Source organism: Podarcis filfolensis (assembly GCF_964270895.1).
Source record: "Podarcis filfolensis genome assembly, chromosome: 6".
NCBI lineage: Eukaryota > Metazoa > Chordata > Lepidosauria > Squamata > Lacertidae > Podarcis > Podarcis filfolensis.
In genome coordinates, this window is record NC_139609.1 from 95,640,286 (window position 1) to 95,655,319 (window position 15,034).

A 15,034-nucleotide genomic window follows, 5' to 3' on the forward strand; every position below is an offset into this window, starting at 1 on the left:
TGTTTAAAAGGATCGATACAAATAGAAACTGTTTCCCTCTAGAGGAAGCCTTTGAAACTGTTACAAGAGTTGAGCTGGGGGAATTTCCAGCTGCAAGATAAAAAGCTGTGAGAATCTGGGACTGACCTTGAATCGGTTAAGAATGTCGACAGAAGAAGCCTTAGTGGCTGCATTGTGTAAGATAAATGACTCACTGGAACAGCTCCACAAGAAGATGGACGTGACAACTACCAAAATTGATAATTTGGGACAAAGAGTGAACAATTTGGGACAAAAAGTGAACATCAATACAGAAACTATTCAGGAATTGATACAGGAATCTACTTTGACATGGCAAACTGTGGAGAAGGCTAGGGAGAAAGTTGTTGCCGTTGAACCTAAAGTAACACAAGTGGAGAGGGAGAGAGCCCCGGCCTTACAGATGCAATTTGATGACAATGAGTTGATGCCTTCCATGATTGAATTTAGTGAAAGTCAGATTTTGAGGATTGGAGCCCTGCTTGGAATGGAGAAGGAAAGTTTGATAGATCCCCCCACGCAGGGATTTGCTGATTTTTGGGACCTGGACTTGGATCAGGAGGAGATTGGAGTCGTGGGGGCCCTCAGATTTGGAGGAATCCTGAAACACGTCCTGAAATATCTTTTGGATCTTAGTTTTAACTATGGAGATTTGGTTGCCCTGTCAAGAAGGAATAAAAACATCGCTAGGTGGGAGTTTCCCCGAGATCTACTCTTCAGCATCAAAGGAAGGAAAATAAGAATAAGATCAACAGAAGACAAAGTAAAGTGCATGCATAAATATGAAGAAGACTTGCAGAAGGGACTTGGAAAAGAGTTAAGAGCCTCGGACAGAAGATTACCAGGTTGATGGACTATATGGAATTGGCGGAAACGACTGGCAGAATCCGAGACCAGGGAGAAGAGATGATGGAAGAAGATTGGAAAAAGTTTAAAGACTATTTATAGAAATATTGTAAAAGTAATGAGTGTTAGGAAAATGTTGGAATGAAGTTACACGGCTTTAGTAGAAATGTTAGAAGGAATTAAGTACAGATAGATCATTGGAGTATTAAAGGGAAAATAAGGTTAAAATATGTTAAGACAAATACTATGACAGAAAATAAAGGAAGATGGAAAGGAATTGCTGAAACATTTAATAGAAGTGGAATACAAAAAGGGAGGTGAGAGGAAGTCGTTGAAACAAGGGAATGTAAGATACGATATTGAAATGGTATAATGTGTGTTTTAAATTGTTTTTCCTTTGTTTTGTTTAGATTATTGTATTAATGTTGTGTTGTGTATTGTTTATATATTGTATTGTATTGTTTTTCCTTTCTTTTTTCTTTTCTCTTTTTTCCCTTTTTTCTTTTTTGTAAGGTCTAAAAATTATAAATATTATTTTTTTTAAAAAAAAGATATCTTTTTCAGAGCATCCACAAAAACATCTGATAAGACTTGAATGTGAAACTGATTAATTGAAATATCAGGTTTCTGCTCAATTGGCTATTTTAGTCCAGCCCTGTGTCATTTTGCATGGGAATTTCACTGCTGAGAAAGCATTTAGTACAATGAAACTGGTGTCCAGAGGGTGGGGGGGAAACGGTGGGGGACTGCAAGGGGGCAAGGGCATGCGTGTGACAAGTTGATCCCCCAACCCCTCCTGCTACTTCATTGCCAGTCACCCACTCCTGACTTTATTCAGCTAACACATCCCATCAGCATAAGGATTTTTGCTTGCACAATGGGGTTTCCTCCCATCTCTCCCATGCCCCCATGTTCCAGAGGATTCATTGAACTCTTAGAACAGATGTAGGGGATGCACGGGAGCGGAGAGGAGAGGGGGGAGTTTCATGGCGCAAAAAGAAATCCTTGCACTGATAAAATGAGTCATTTAATGCTGCTTTGGACACAACCTTTTGGACACACAAAGGAGAAGCAGCAGCTTTCAAACTGAAATGCTTCTGCTGAAAATTGACATTCAGCTGTTAACATCACTCGCTGTGGACCATAACACATCATATTTTTCAGGCACTGGATATAGGAGCAGGCATGCATTCTGTAAAGGGACCCCTGACCATTAGGTCCAGTCGTGGCCGACTCTCGGGTTGCGGCGCTCATCTCGCTTTACTGGCCGAGGGAGCCAGCGTACAGCTTCCGGGTCATGTGGCCAGCATGACTAAGCCGCTTCTGGCGAACCAGAGCAGCACACGAAAACGCCGTTTACCTTCCCACCGGAGTGGTACCTATTTATCTACTTGCACTTTGATGTGCTTTCGAACTGCTAGGTTGGCAGGAGCAGGGACCGAGCAACGGGAGCTCACCCCGTCGCAGGGATTCGAACCCTGACCTTCTGATCGGCAAGTCCTAGGCTCTGTGGTTTAGACCACGGCGCCACCCGCGTCCCATATGCATTCTGTAACTTGTGCTTAATGCCAGCATGCCTCTTTAGACACCTGGGATTAATCTTGATGGCCCCATGCCAGTCCCGCTGAAAATTGTCACTTGGTTTTAAACTGTTTCTTAAATAATATAATTCCTTGCTACCCTTCCCCCATTCCTTATCTTCACTGTCCTATAAATAGATAAACACTTCGTTGCCCTAAGGTTGCAGTCTGAGCGTACTGCAATGTTGGGTGTTTCTTAAATGTGATGGGTTGTGAATAAATGCTTCCTGTCTGCTCATAGCCCAGCCAGCACTCGCTGTGGCAGATAATTATTCATTGTTGAACACAAAGCTGAACATCAGCTGAGGAGCATGCTGGCTGGAGTTTGGGTTTTTGTCCTGTCCACGGCAGCATCCAGTGATCTCCTAAGCCCTGCCCTTGTTGCCATGACAACTCTTTGCATGGGTTGTTTTTTTTAAAAAATAATATTTATTAAAGATTTTTTAAAATTATAAAAAAGAAAAAACAAAAAAAGACAAAACAGAAAAATAAAAAGAAAAAATACATCCATCATTCTCAAATTTTCAACTTTCATTACCTTCTTTCTTTGACCTCCTCCTCCTCCCCTTTCTTGTATCCTGGTTAATAATTATCACAGCAAATCCTTTCCATAGTTCATAATATTTTGTCCTTACATTACCTTAATCTATTTTCATCTTGTCTTATAGCAAACCTTAAAACTTAAAACTTAAATCTTATTTTTACCAACTTCTCATAACCATATCATTAACCTAATTCTTTAAACATTTTTACTAGAACCAAGTAGTTCCATTTCAACATTTTTCTAACATTCATCAATTTTTTAATACAGTCCTAATGATAAAAGAAGAAAAAAAGAAAGTAAAACAATCCAATCTTCATCCAGCGTCCCTTCCTCCTGGTCCCAGATTTTGTCAGTCCTTTTTGTCCCATTAATCTAGCGCATTAACCTGGTATCCTTATATCCGAGGCCCTCAAGTCTCTTCCATGTCCCTTCCACGACTCTTCTTCATATTTTCCTTTCACTCGTGGGAACTCCAGCTTAGTAATGTTTTTGACCCTTTTCAGCAGATCAGCCCCATTTCCATAGTCCAGACTAAACTCCATGTGATATTTAAACACCTGTTTCAGATTCCCTCCAAAATTAAGAGCCCCCACAGCTCCAAACATCTGACGGCCCATTACCAGACTCAGAAAGTCCAAACATCCCTGCATGGGAGGGTCAATCCAACCCCCCATTTCCAAACCAAACCAAACTTTATCTTTCCAAATCTGGTTTTTTCCAAATTCATTTATCAAATCCAAAGGCTCATGTTCCTGCAGGGCCGCAACTCCCTCCATTTCTGGCACCCAGGATGCAGCAGCATCCTCTTCTCTCATCTGTGCTGTCATAGCACACTCCTGTTTTAGTTCCTGGGTAGGCTCCATGTATTTTCCTGCTGCCTGTTCAAAAATTCTGGCCGCATTAGTCATCAAATCCGTCTTCTGACTTAACTGATCCAATAGGGCATTTATTTTACAGAAAGCACCCAACAGAGCTTCTGAAAACATTGTCCTACAAGGTCACAAGTCCTTTCCCACAATTGTAATCTGTAGCAGCTGAAAGCTCCTGAAATTGGTTACAATTTCACCGTCTCCCTCTAGGGGGGAAACTTCTGTTTATTCTTTCTTTTAAGAACAATAGCAACAAAGTTTCTTTTTTAAGATATTTGTTCCTTTGAAATGCGAAATGCGAAAGGAAACAATGGAATCACTATATTACTTTTCTTTTAGCTGTCTGTCAAAAACATTTGTTTCTGGTCAATGAGCTTCAAACGTCAGTCCTGACACTCCGCTCCAGGATCAGGACGGTGGAAAGTTACTTTACTTTAAACTCACTTCTGCAGGTTTAAACAGTCCAAAAAGAGATCCCCTTTCTTCTCCTGCTACCGAAGGGGGGTTCCACGGTTTTAAATGATGAAAGCCAATCCTTTAAAAGTAATTTTCTAAGCTCTAGTTTACGTTGTCTTTGCTTTATTCTGACTACAAAGAAACGGAAGGCTGACTTCCTGTTTAGACCTTCCCGTTTCAGTACCAAATTGAAATAAATTTTGAGTCCAATTCCTCTCTACTGGCCAGTCCTTATTTAAAGTCCAGTTGTTCAAGATTTAAGTACTCACGGGTGATTCTTTAGATGCCAAATTGTCCCAGGAAAAAGGCAGCGCTCTCCGGCAACGGCTATGCGGCTTCGCTCCACGGAAAAAGCAGTTGACTCACAGCACCGCGCCACTTCCCCCTCTTCGCTTCAGAGCCCGTTAATGGGTTCCTTTGCGGGTTGGGGGGGCGCTAAAGGTGCCCGCCGAGTCCCATGGTAACAGGCTTCATCCGCCTGTGATTTTTTAAAGGGTCCCCGCTTCGCCGTAGCGGAAACGACCCATTTCGCGTGGAGCTGGTCCCTCCAGTTCAGAGGGAGTCCGCCATTGCCGATGGCGCCACCCCGGAAGTCTCGACAACTCTTTGCATGGGTTGAAACAATCAGGGATGCCTCATCACAGTTCTGTGTAGTGCTGGAAAGCTGGGGGGTGCTTTGGGGGGCAGGGAAGGAGATCAAGGATGTGCACCAAATCTTCATCTCGGGTGGTTGTGCTGAGCAAACAACTTATGGAAAGATGCTTGTATTTGCTCATTGAATTTTTGCTAAGAAGTTTCTCATGTTTGGAAAATGTTATGTCTGAACCAGCTCAGTGACGTGCCAGGAATCCCCTGTACTTTTGAAGTGAGAGATGAACCCAGGGCTTCCAAAAATACATACTGAATTATTTGATTGTAATCTAAGGAATGTTGGGACTTCCTAACTTTCCAGAAACCTGAAATTAAAAGGACTCGGGAGAATCTCCTCTACGCATTGGGAAGATCTTAAAGTACCCGGATTTGAAAGCAGTGTCATTCCCATGTAGTCTTCTGTAATCGTGCATTCATGCCACTAGCATAGCAGCATATTCTCAGGGTTGCCATCAAAGTGTGGAATTGCATATCAGTGCAAAATCTTAACATTTTTTAATTTCTATTTTTGACACGTTTCTGGTCCTTAAGTCTGGAATGCAGATTTGAAAATGCGCTCACGGTACCTTGTGATATCACAGAAGTTTTGCTGAGGAACAGAGGAAGTCTGAACAGGGAATCCACTGGCCAGCAGCTGCCTCTTAAATGCCCTTCTGCATAATAGAGAAGGAAAATGAGTTATGCAAAATATGTAAGTGTGTGTTGATTTCTAGGCACAGGATTGCAATAATGTTTTTTCAGTAGCTTTTCTAGATTGGCGGTTGTGGTAATAAGTAACAGTCAGCCAACACTGTCGTCTTCTGTGCCTTCAGTTCTGCAAATCCTGAAATTACTTTCCCCCTCCTTCTTCCCTTCCTTGCAGCTGCAGTGTTGATGGTCTTACACTGCTGAGTCACTGCTCTGCCAGAGATCTCTTATAATTCCCCAGCCTTTCATAGCAGTCAAAATGCTTGGAGTGTTATTAGCAGTTTCTTCCCTCCACCCCTTTTCCTCACTCCCACATTTGTCCATTTTTATTTCCCTAGGCAGAATTAGTGATGCGTTTGCGTCTGGTTGATCAAAATGCTGGAATAGAGAAGGGCTTTTGAACTTCTTAAATTCTTATTATCAGGCTGGTGGTAGAGGAAAGCCTGTATGTTGCAGACCTCTAGCCTCAGAGTCTGGAGGCCAGAAATGGATTCTCACATGCATACATACCCACAACTGTGTCCCAAATCACTGCCAAATTAACCTTCTCCCATAGTATTTAATGGGAGCCATTGAGAACTGAGCCCAGTTTTGCATGGCCTGACCTGGATTCACTTCCTTTGCCAACTCAGAGCAGGGATAGTCAATTGGTTCTCTCCAGCCATTGCTGAACTACAACTTCCATCACCCACGACCACTGGCTACACCATCTGGGGCGCATGGGAACTGAGATCCAGCGACATCTGGGTAGCATCATACTGGCTACACACGGGAGCCAGTCAGGTGCAGAGAAGAAATGGCAAGGACAGAGAAGGAAAGGGGACAGAGCTCTCTCTCTGGTGAACCGGGTTCGCGTCTCCGCCCCTCCACATGCAGCTGCTGGGTGACCTTGGGCTCGTCACACTTCTCTGAAGTCTCTCAGCCTCACTCGCCTCACAGAGTATTTGTTGTGGGGGAGGAAGGGAAAAGGAGATTGTTGGCCGCTTTGAGACTCCTTCGGGTAGTGATAAAGCGGGATATCAAATCCAAACTCCTCCTCCTCCTCCTCCTCCTCCTCCTCCTCCTCCTTCTCTCTTATGCCTTAACCTGAGCCAGACCATTGGTCCGCCTAGTTCATGGGTAGGCAACCTAAGGCCCGGGGGCCAGATCTGTCCCAATCGCCTTCTAAATCCGGCCCGTGGACAGTCCGGGAATCAGCATGTTTTTACACGAGTAGAATGTGTCCTTTTATTTAAAATGCGTCTCTGGGTTATTTGAGGGGCATAGGAATTCGTTCATTCCCCCCCCCCAAAAAAAACATAGTCCGGCCCCCCACAAGGTCTGAGGGACAATGGACCGGCCCCCTGCTGAAAAAGTTTGCTGACCCCTGGCCTAGTTAGTAGCTCATTACTCTGGCTGGAACTCTCCGTGGTCCTAGGAAGAGATTATGAAATGTACAGCCCTAGGTCTATGAGATGTGATCTGCGGGGGCTCCCCTTTTGTGGAATGCTCTCCCCCAAGTAGGACCGCCTCCATTACATATCTTTAGGCGCTAGGCAAAAACATTCCTCTGCTCCCAGGCCTTTGGCTAATTAAACAATTTACGGCCTTTGTGGGTGGGGTGTTGTTTGTTAATATGATATGTATTTTTTGTGCTCTCGTATTGTAAACTGACATGTGATCGTCAAATGAAGGGTGGTATGGAAACTGAATAAATAGAATAAATGAATATTCTGCAGTGTGTCTGCTCTTAAGAGACACCTATGAATTCAGCATTTGAACATACCGCTTTGCTTTTCAGAGGGAAGTATGTGGGTGTTTTTACGTCGGAGCTGCCCTGACCCTCTCCCTCTGTGCAGTTCCTTCGTCATTTCTTTAACCTTGACATGACAATTTGGTGTTCCAAGTTTTCTGTGGCTTCTTTCCCCAGTCCTCCCACATCATTCGTCACCATGGAGAACCAAACTCTTCCAGAAGCCTTTATTCTTTTCTTGCTACTTTTTAAAAGGAGCAATTAGTAGGTTGGAAGGAGTATTTTTTTTGTTGGTGAGGGAGTTCTGCCTCGCCCACTCCTCTAGAACTCTTGTCTGAGCAGTGAATTCAGGGTGACGCCCCACATATATATGTTCATCGCTTCAGAATGGCCAAATGGGTTCAGCTGTGTATCTTGGATAGCATCTCACCAAAGTTGGCTTTGGGTGATATGCAAGGTCTTTCTGCGGTAATCATATTGTTATGAGTTTAGGGGAGAGGAAATAGGATGTATGCGATACCATTCTAACCCATGAGTCCAGCAATAAAAATATAATTAAAATATAAGCCAAGCTAGCTTCTTGTGTTGAGGTGACCACCTGGGTGATGGGCCACTAAGAGATGAAAGGAAAGGGGGCTCTATGTGAGACAACAGATGGATCTCTCTCAACTCAGAGATACTGCAGTTAGAAGGACAAAGCCTGAGTTTGGAGTTGAAAGTGGCAGAGGTTTGTCCCTGCTCCTGCCAACCTAGCAGTGCAAAACCACATCAAAGTGCAAGTAGATCAATAGGTACTGCTCCAGCAGGAAGGTAAACGGCGTTTCCGTGCGCTGCTCTGGTTCGCCAGAAGTGGCTTAGTCATGCTGGCCACATGACCCGGAAGTTGTACGCCGGCTCCCTCGTCCAGTAAAGCGAGATGAGTGCAGCAACCCCCAGAGTCGGCCACGACTGGACCTAAATGGTCAGGGGTCCCTTTACCTTTACCATTAAAGCAGCCAGCTGCAGAGAGAGTCAGAGCAACATTTGAGAGCGGTGTTTGATTTCTGTTTGAAAGAAATCAAAGGCTGTGGCTATGGGAGAAACATGCCCCAATTGGGGTGCTAATGCTGTGAACCCCTCTATCATAGGCTCAAGTTGTATATAGGTGTTGTCAGGGGCTTGGGAGCAGGAGCACAGGGGAGAGAGGAAATGGAGAGCGAAGGGGAAGAATCCGAGGGCAGCGTAGGGGAGTATGACAGTGACCCGAGAGATTCCATGAGCTTCTCCAGCGAATCAGAAGATTCCCAGAAGGGGGCGCCGATGGTCAGGGCAAGGGGGGTCCCAGGGGGGACGCACCAGAAACAAGGAGCCAGCGGGGAACCCCAAAGCAGCAGCGGGGGATCAGGACCAGTTTCCCCACCAGAGCGTAGTGGGGGGGAAGAGTCACATGTGTCAGGACCAGCGTCTCCTCCAGCGGGGAGAGAAGATGAGTCAGGGCTGACCACGCCTCCATCGGAGAGTGGGGGAACGGAGGGGAGGTCAGTTGCAGCTAGCCTCCCCGAAGGGGGAAGCAGTGACAGCAGCAGTGAAACGGTCAGGAGGAAAGTTGCTGGCTGGGCGCGCGCGCCAAGTTCAAATGTACAGGCGCGGGGGACAGCAGGAGACCCGGATTGGGAACCAGCTCCTAAAGCCCGCCGGAGGGAGGGGGAAGGCTCAGGGGATTCAGCGTCAGAAGAGTCTAGAAAGGGCGAGACCCTGACGGACAGGCGGAACCAGAGGCGGAAAGAACAGAGGAAGAGGTGGAGCAAGGCTAGAGTCTTAAACTGGTGTCTGGGGGGAGGAGATTCAGACGGAGCATCAGCGATCTAGAGTTTGAGACGTAGAGCTGCACGCTTCGGCTCTGGAAGTGAAACTGAACTTCAATAAAGACTTTCGTACTTAACAACGAAGCGGCGTTGGTCCTTTGTGAGCTGGGACCTCGGGCAGCTCTGACAGGTGTGAATAAACCATATATCATGAAAACACCACACTCTGCTGTGCCTTATTCCCAAAGGAAACACGAGCCCTAAGTGTGCCTGGAACCTCTAGAATCTTGCACTGTTCAGAGATTGGGGTGATATGAAACAATATTCAGTGGCTCACTTCATTCTGTTGTTTTCCAGTCCCAGCTAATGGTGCTGGTATTGTATAAATAATATAATTTATTATTTATACCCCACCCATCTGGCTGGGTTTCCCCAGCCACACGGTGCGGCTTCCAACAAAGTATTAAAATACAGTGGTCTGTTAGACATTAAAAGCTTCCCTAAACAGGGCTGCTTTCAGATGTCTTCTAAAAGTCTGGTAGTTGTTCTTCTCTTTGACATCTGGTGGGAGGGTGTTCCACAGGGCGGGTGCCACTACCGAGAAGGCCCTCTGCCTGGTTCCCTACAACTTGGCTTCTCGCGGTGAGGGAACCGCCAGAAGGCCCTCGCCGCTGGACCTCAGTGTCCGGGCAGAATGATGGGAGTGGAGACGCTCCTTCAGGTATACCGGACTGAGGCCATTTAGGGCTTTAAAGGTCAGCACCAACACTTTGAATTGTGCTCGGAAGCGTATTGACCTTGGGTCTGGAGTACATGAAGGCGAGACATCTCCCCTATACTTCTCTTATCCCTAATATTTTTCCTTGATCACTGATAGAGGCTACCTAAACAAGGGATGCGAGTAGCACTGTGGTTTAAACCACTGAGCCTCCTGGGCTTGCCAATCGGAAGGCCGGTGATTCGAATCCCCATGATGAGGTGAGCTCCCGTTGCTCTGTCCCAGCTCCTGCCAACCTAGCAGTTCGAAAGCACGCCAGTGCAAGTAGATAAATAGGTACCACTGCTGCGAAAAGGTAAACAATGTTTCCGTGCACTCTGGTTTCTGTCACAGTGTTCTGTTGTGCCAGAATCAGTTTAGTCCTGCTGGCCACATGACCTGGAAAGCTGTCTGTGGACAAACGCCAGCTCCCTCGGCCTGAAAGCGATATGAGCGCCGCAACCCCATAGTCATCTTTGACTGGACTTAACCATCCAGGGATCCTTTTCCTTTACCTTTACCTTACTTCAAAAAGAAGAGTTAATATAGCACAGTGACCAAGAGTCTGAGGCTATTTCTGTCATGGATGGTTTAACTGAGATTCCTGCATTGCAGGCGTTACTCTAGATGACCCTGAAATTCCCTTTCAACTCTACAGGTATATGATTTTATGTAAACCCTACCCCTGTGCATTCTCACCGTTCTCCCACTGGTGTGCACATGAACATTAGCCACAATCCGTATCTATCTTGCCATTTCCTATGAAATAGTTGGTGCATTTCCCCCCAAACCAGCTTTGATCCAAATTTTGACAATAGAACAACCTCCCTGCATTTTAAGATGATAATGTGTTTTCAGCCTGAGCTTTTAATCAGGAAGGTTGTGATTGAAGTGGCACTTAGCTGCAGGGCTCGCAGGTACCCTAAACCAGTGGATAAGCCTTTAAATGTGCTTTCTAAAGCTGCCTTCTGGCTGTGTCCTCAGTCAGCTCCAAAACTGGTGTTGGTTCAGTGTTTTTATTTATTTATTTATTTATTTAAGTATTTATAGACTATGCTTCCATAAAAATACAGCGTGGCAGTATGCAGCCCATAAAGTTGCAATAAGGTCAATAAAAAACATCAATAAAACGTTCATAAAAGCATCAGTAAAAACAAAAAGAGATCCTAGTTTGTAAAATCCGACTCACGTGGCAAAGGCCTGTCTGAATTAACAATAGGTTTTCGGGCACAGCTTCTGTCCATTCCCAAGAGCCACCAGAGAGGCTAAAGTGCAAAAACGTTCTTGTAGCCTAGTCCTAGAAATGTTTGCTTAGATGAAGGGTCCATCAAGTTCAGGGGAGCTTTCTCCTGAGTAACTGCACCTAGCACAATGACCGCTCCCCGCTTAAAACGGGGGGCGCCCTTTGCGTGGACGCGCGCAGCCCCTAGATCTGGAGCGGCTCCAACAGAATAGGCTTGGCTTTGCCTTCCCTCAGGTGGGATACCTGGAGGTCTCCGCCTACCTCAGTCAGTTGTCCAATCCCACCTGGGGGAAGCGTTGCCAAGGGGACCAGGCCAGGTAGGGGAGGGATTACCTGCCCACACAATAGAGGGAGGATCTTACCTGGGAATCCTCACTTGGCTCCAGAGCTTCTCCCACCCTACCCACCCTCAGTTAATGTCTTATTTTGCAGGTTAACTTTTCTTCACAGGTTTTGCAGGTTAACTTTTCTTCACAGGTATGCGGGCGCTGCTACGTTAAGGTCGCTGTTAAAGGGCCGGAAAGGAATTTCCCTGCATTGGCAGGTTTCGCCTTTCCTGTAGCAAAATGTCACAACTTTGGCGGTATCAGGCCTTGGGTGGAATCCTTTAGTCCATCTTCCTCTTTGCGGTGGCGATACCAGGGTTCCCCGTTAAAGGGGTTTCTGAAGGGAGGCTTTGACCGTACGCCGAAAGGTCGTCATTGCTCTCCCCTGCGGCGGCGGCGTAACGGGGGCGGCTATCTCTGCTTGAACATATGTTCTCCAGAGCCGGCCCATCCCCCCACACACACACTGGATAACCCTGATGCTCCCTAGGTCCCCAGCTGGGGACTGGGGAGGGAGAACGCCCAATGCCTGAGCCAAGGTCTACCCACATTTGAAATTTAATAAAGTTGTGGCCAATTTAATCCCATAGCACGTTGTCTTGAGTCGTTATTCCACATGATGGGGGGGACTGCGCGGGATCTGGGGACTCCGCCTGTCCACGCAAAAGCTTAGGGGTTGCTTGTGGAATCAGCCTGTTTTGTGTCTATACTGTTTCAGAAGCACAGTCCCTGCTGTTTTCTGCATCCCAGCCCCTCTAAGCTTCCATCTAGCCAAAATGCCCTCCCTAAATTCCTTTCCTTTGCCACTCTCTGGTGCAGCCAGGGTGCTGGGTTTTTCCCGGCTCAGTGCTGCAGTCAGCAGGCTTTGCTTGGGCTGCGTCTCTTAACTCGCAGCATGCAAGCAAGCCGGGTGGTGACTAATCGTGGCGCATTAGCAAAAACCCCTGCAGCTTTGCATCTTGGGGAGGAAGACTCCATCGATTGGGGAGCTTTTATCCAGAAAGGCAGCCTGCGTTGCACACAGCTGGAGACTCCCGCCCCCCAGCGTCTCCCCACTTCCCTTCCTCTCGGGAGTGAAGGGATAAAACGCAGATTGCAAAGTTTAGCGGATCCTACTGTCTTACTCCCCCTTTGTGAAACTCAGGACAGTTTCTTCTGAAGATTTGTGGTGTCTTTGTGTAAGATCAAAACTGGTTGTTTACAGGATGGAAGAGTTCTTGGGACACGTTGGCCTAAATGATTAAGGCCCAAAATATCTTAAAAGACAACAATATGTTAAGACAAACACCATCCTGTGTGTTAAGATCAGCAAAGATATTTAAGTGGTTGTTGTTGTTTAGTCGTTTAGTTGTGTCCGACTCTTCGTGACCCCATGGACCAGAGCACGCCAGGCACTCCTGTCTTCCACTGCCTCCCGCAGTTTGGTCAAACTCATGCTGGTAGCTTCGGGAACACTGTCCAACCATCTCGTCCTCGGTCGTCCCCTTCTCCTTGTGCCCTCCATCTTTCCCAACAGCAGGGTCTTTTCCAGGGAGTCTTCTCTTCTCATGAGGTGGCCAAAGTATTGGAGCCTCAGCTTCAGGATCTGTCCTTCCAGTGAGCACTCAGGGCTGATTTCCTTCAGAATGGAGAGGTTTGGTCTTCTTGCAGTCCATGGGACTCTCAAGAGTCTCCTCCAGCACCACAATTCAAAAGCATCAATTCTTCGGCGATCAGCCTTCTTTATGGTCCAGCTCTCACTTCCATACATCGTTCAAGTGGTAGTGGGGTCTAAGAGGACATTCTCTGCAGCAGCCCCACAAGTGTGGGGTTCTCTTCCTGTAGAGGTGCATCTGATGTCCTCGTTGTAGGGCTATTGCTGTATGCTGACGATCTAACTCTTTACCCATCCTTTGACAGCTGAGCTACATATTTTAAAGATTACCTTTATTCTCTGTTTCTAAATTACATTTCAGGTGTTGTGTTATACGTTACATTTATCTGATCTTCAGTTGTAGCATCTCAGAGTTGTTCTAACCTGCCCTGGGATCTTATGGTGAAGAGTGGATAACATATCCTACAAATAAATAAACAAACACAGTTCAGGGACACATTCCAGCCAGGCAAAGGTGTTCAAGGAAAGCCTGGAGCAGGGCCAGTGACCTGTGGAAGAGACAGGACCTAAGCAAAGTCCCAGGGGCCAGATAGGGCTCTGGAGGGCCACATTGGACTCTTGAGAAGTAGTGGACCATTAGAAGAGCAGCCTGGATCAGGCCAGTGGACCATCTAGTCCAGCATCCTTTAAAAACAACAACAACAGCAACAATTTATTATTTATAGCCCGCCCATCTGGCTGGGCTTCCCCAGCCACTCTGGGCAGCTTCCAACAAAAGATTAAAATACAGTAGTCCATGAAACATTAAAAGCTTCCCTAAACAGGGCTGCCTTCAGATGTCTTCTAAAAGTCTGGTAGTTGTTGTTCTCTTTGACATCTGGTGGGAGGGTGTTCCACAGGGCAGGTGCCACCACCGAGAAGGCCCTCTGCCTGGTTCCCTGTAACTTGGCTTCTCGCAGGGAGGGAACTGCCAGAAGGCCCACGGTGCTAGACCTCAGTGTCTGGATAGAACGATGGGGGTGGAGATGCTCCTTCAGGTATACTGGACCGAGGCCGTTTAGGGCTTGAAAGGTTGTTTCACTTTGAATTGTGCTCGGAAACGTACTGGGAGCCAATGTAGGTATTTTCAGGACCGGTGTTATGTGGTCTCGGCGGCTGCTCCCAGTCACCAGTCTGGCTGCCGCATTCTGGATTAATTGCAGTTTCTGGGTCACCTTCAAAGGTAGCCCCACATAGAGTGCATTGCAGTAGTCCAAGCGAGAGATAACCAGAGCAAGCACCACTCTGGTGAGACAGTCTGCGGGCAAGACCCATGCACAAGAGCCCTCTCCCCACTTCTGATTCCCAGCACCTGGTATTCAGAAGCATACTAAATCTAACTGTGTAGGAAAGAGCATAGCCACTGATAGACTTAGCCTCCATAAATTTGCCCAGTCCTCTTTTAAAGCTATCTAAGTTGATGGTCATTACTACGTCCAGCAGGAGCAAGTTCCACAGGGTAACTCTGCAGCACTGCATGTAGAAGTACTTTCTCCTGTGCCAATTGTAGAAATTTGGCACAAAGCTGCAGAGGCATCCTGTGGCACATAATTATTACCTAATCGTTCATTGATTCGTTAATGGCTGTGGCAATTGTTCCCTGTCTCTCTGAATAGGGCTGGGAGGAGATTTCGGTGTATCCATTTTGCATGTGGAGTTTGTCATTCTCCAAAAGATGACCAGCTGCTATAACCCAAAGTCTAGTTCAGGCCCAAAAACAGGACCAGGCTGGAGAGAGGGAGATGAGTTTTATGGGGCCGTGGGGATGAAGGCCAGCCAGCTGGGACAAAAGAAAGCATTTTTTAAAAATCTGTTCCTTTTTAAGATGTATAAACCGTGCTTTCGTCCACATAGGGATTCCAGGGTGGCCTACATAAAAATAGAAATATCCCTACATAGAAATATTTC

The 15,034-nt window shown here is 46.5% G+C and overlaps 1 protein-coding gene across 1 annotated transcript in view; it reads left to right on the forward strand.

The window, feature by feature from the left end:
• Positions 1–15,034, forward strand: part of SNPH (syntaphilin) — a 70,717-nt gene that overhangs the window by 23,450 nt on the left and 32,233 nt on the right. The gene's annotated exons all lie outside the window — the stretch shown is intronic.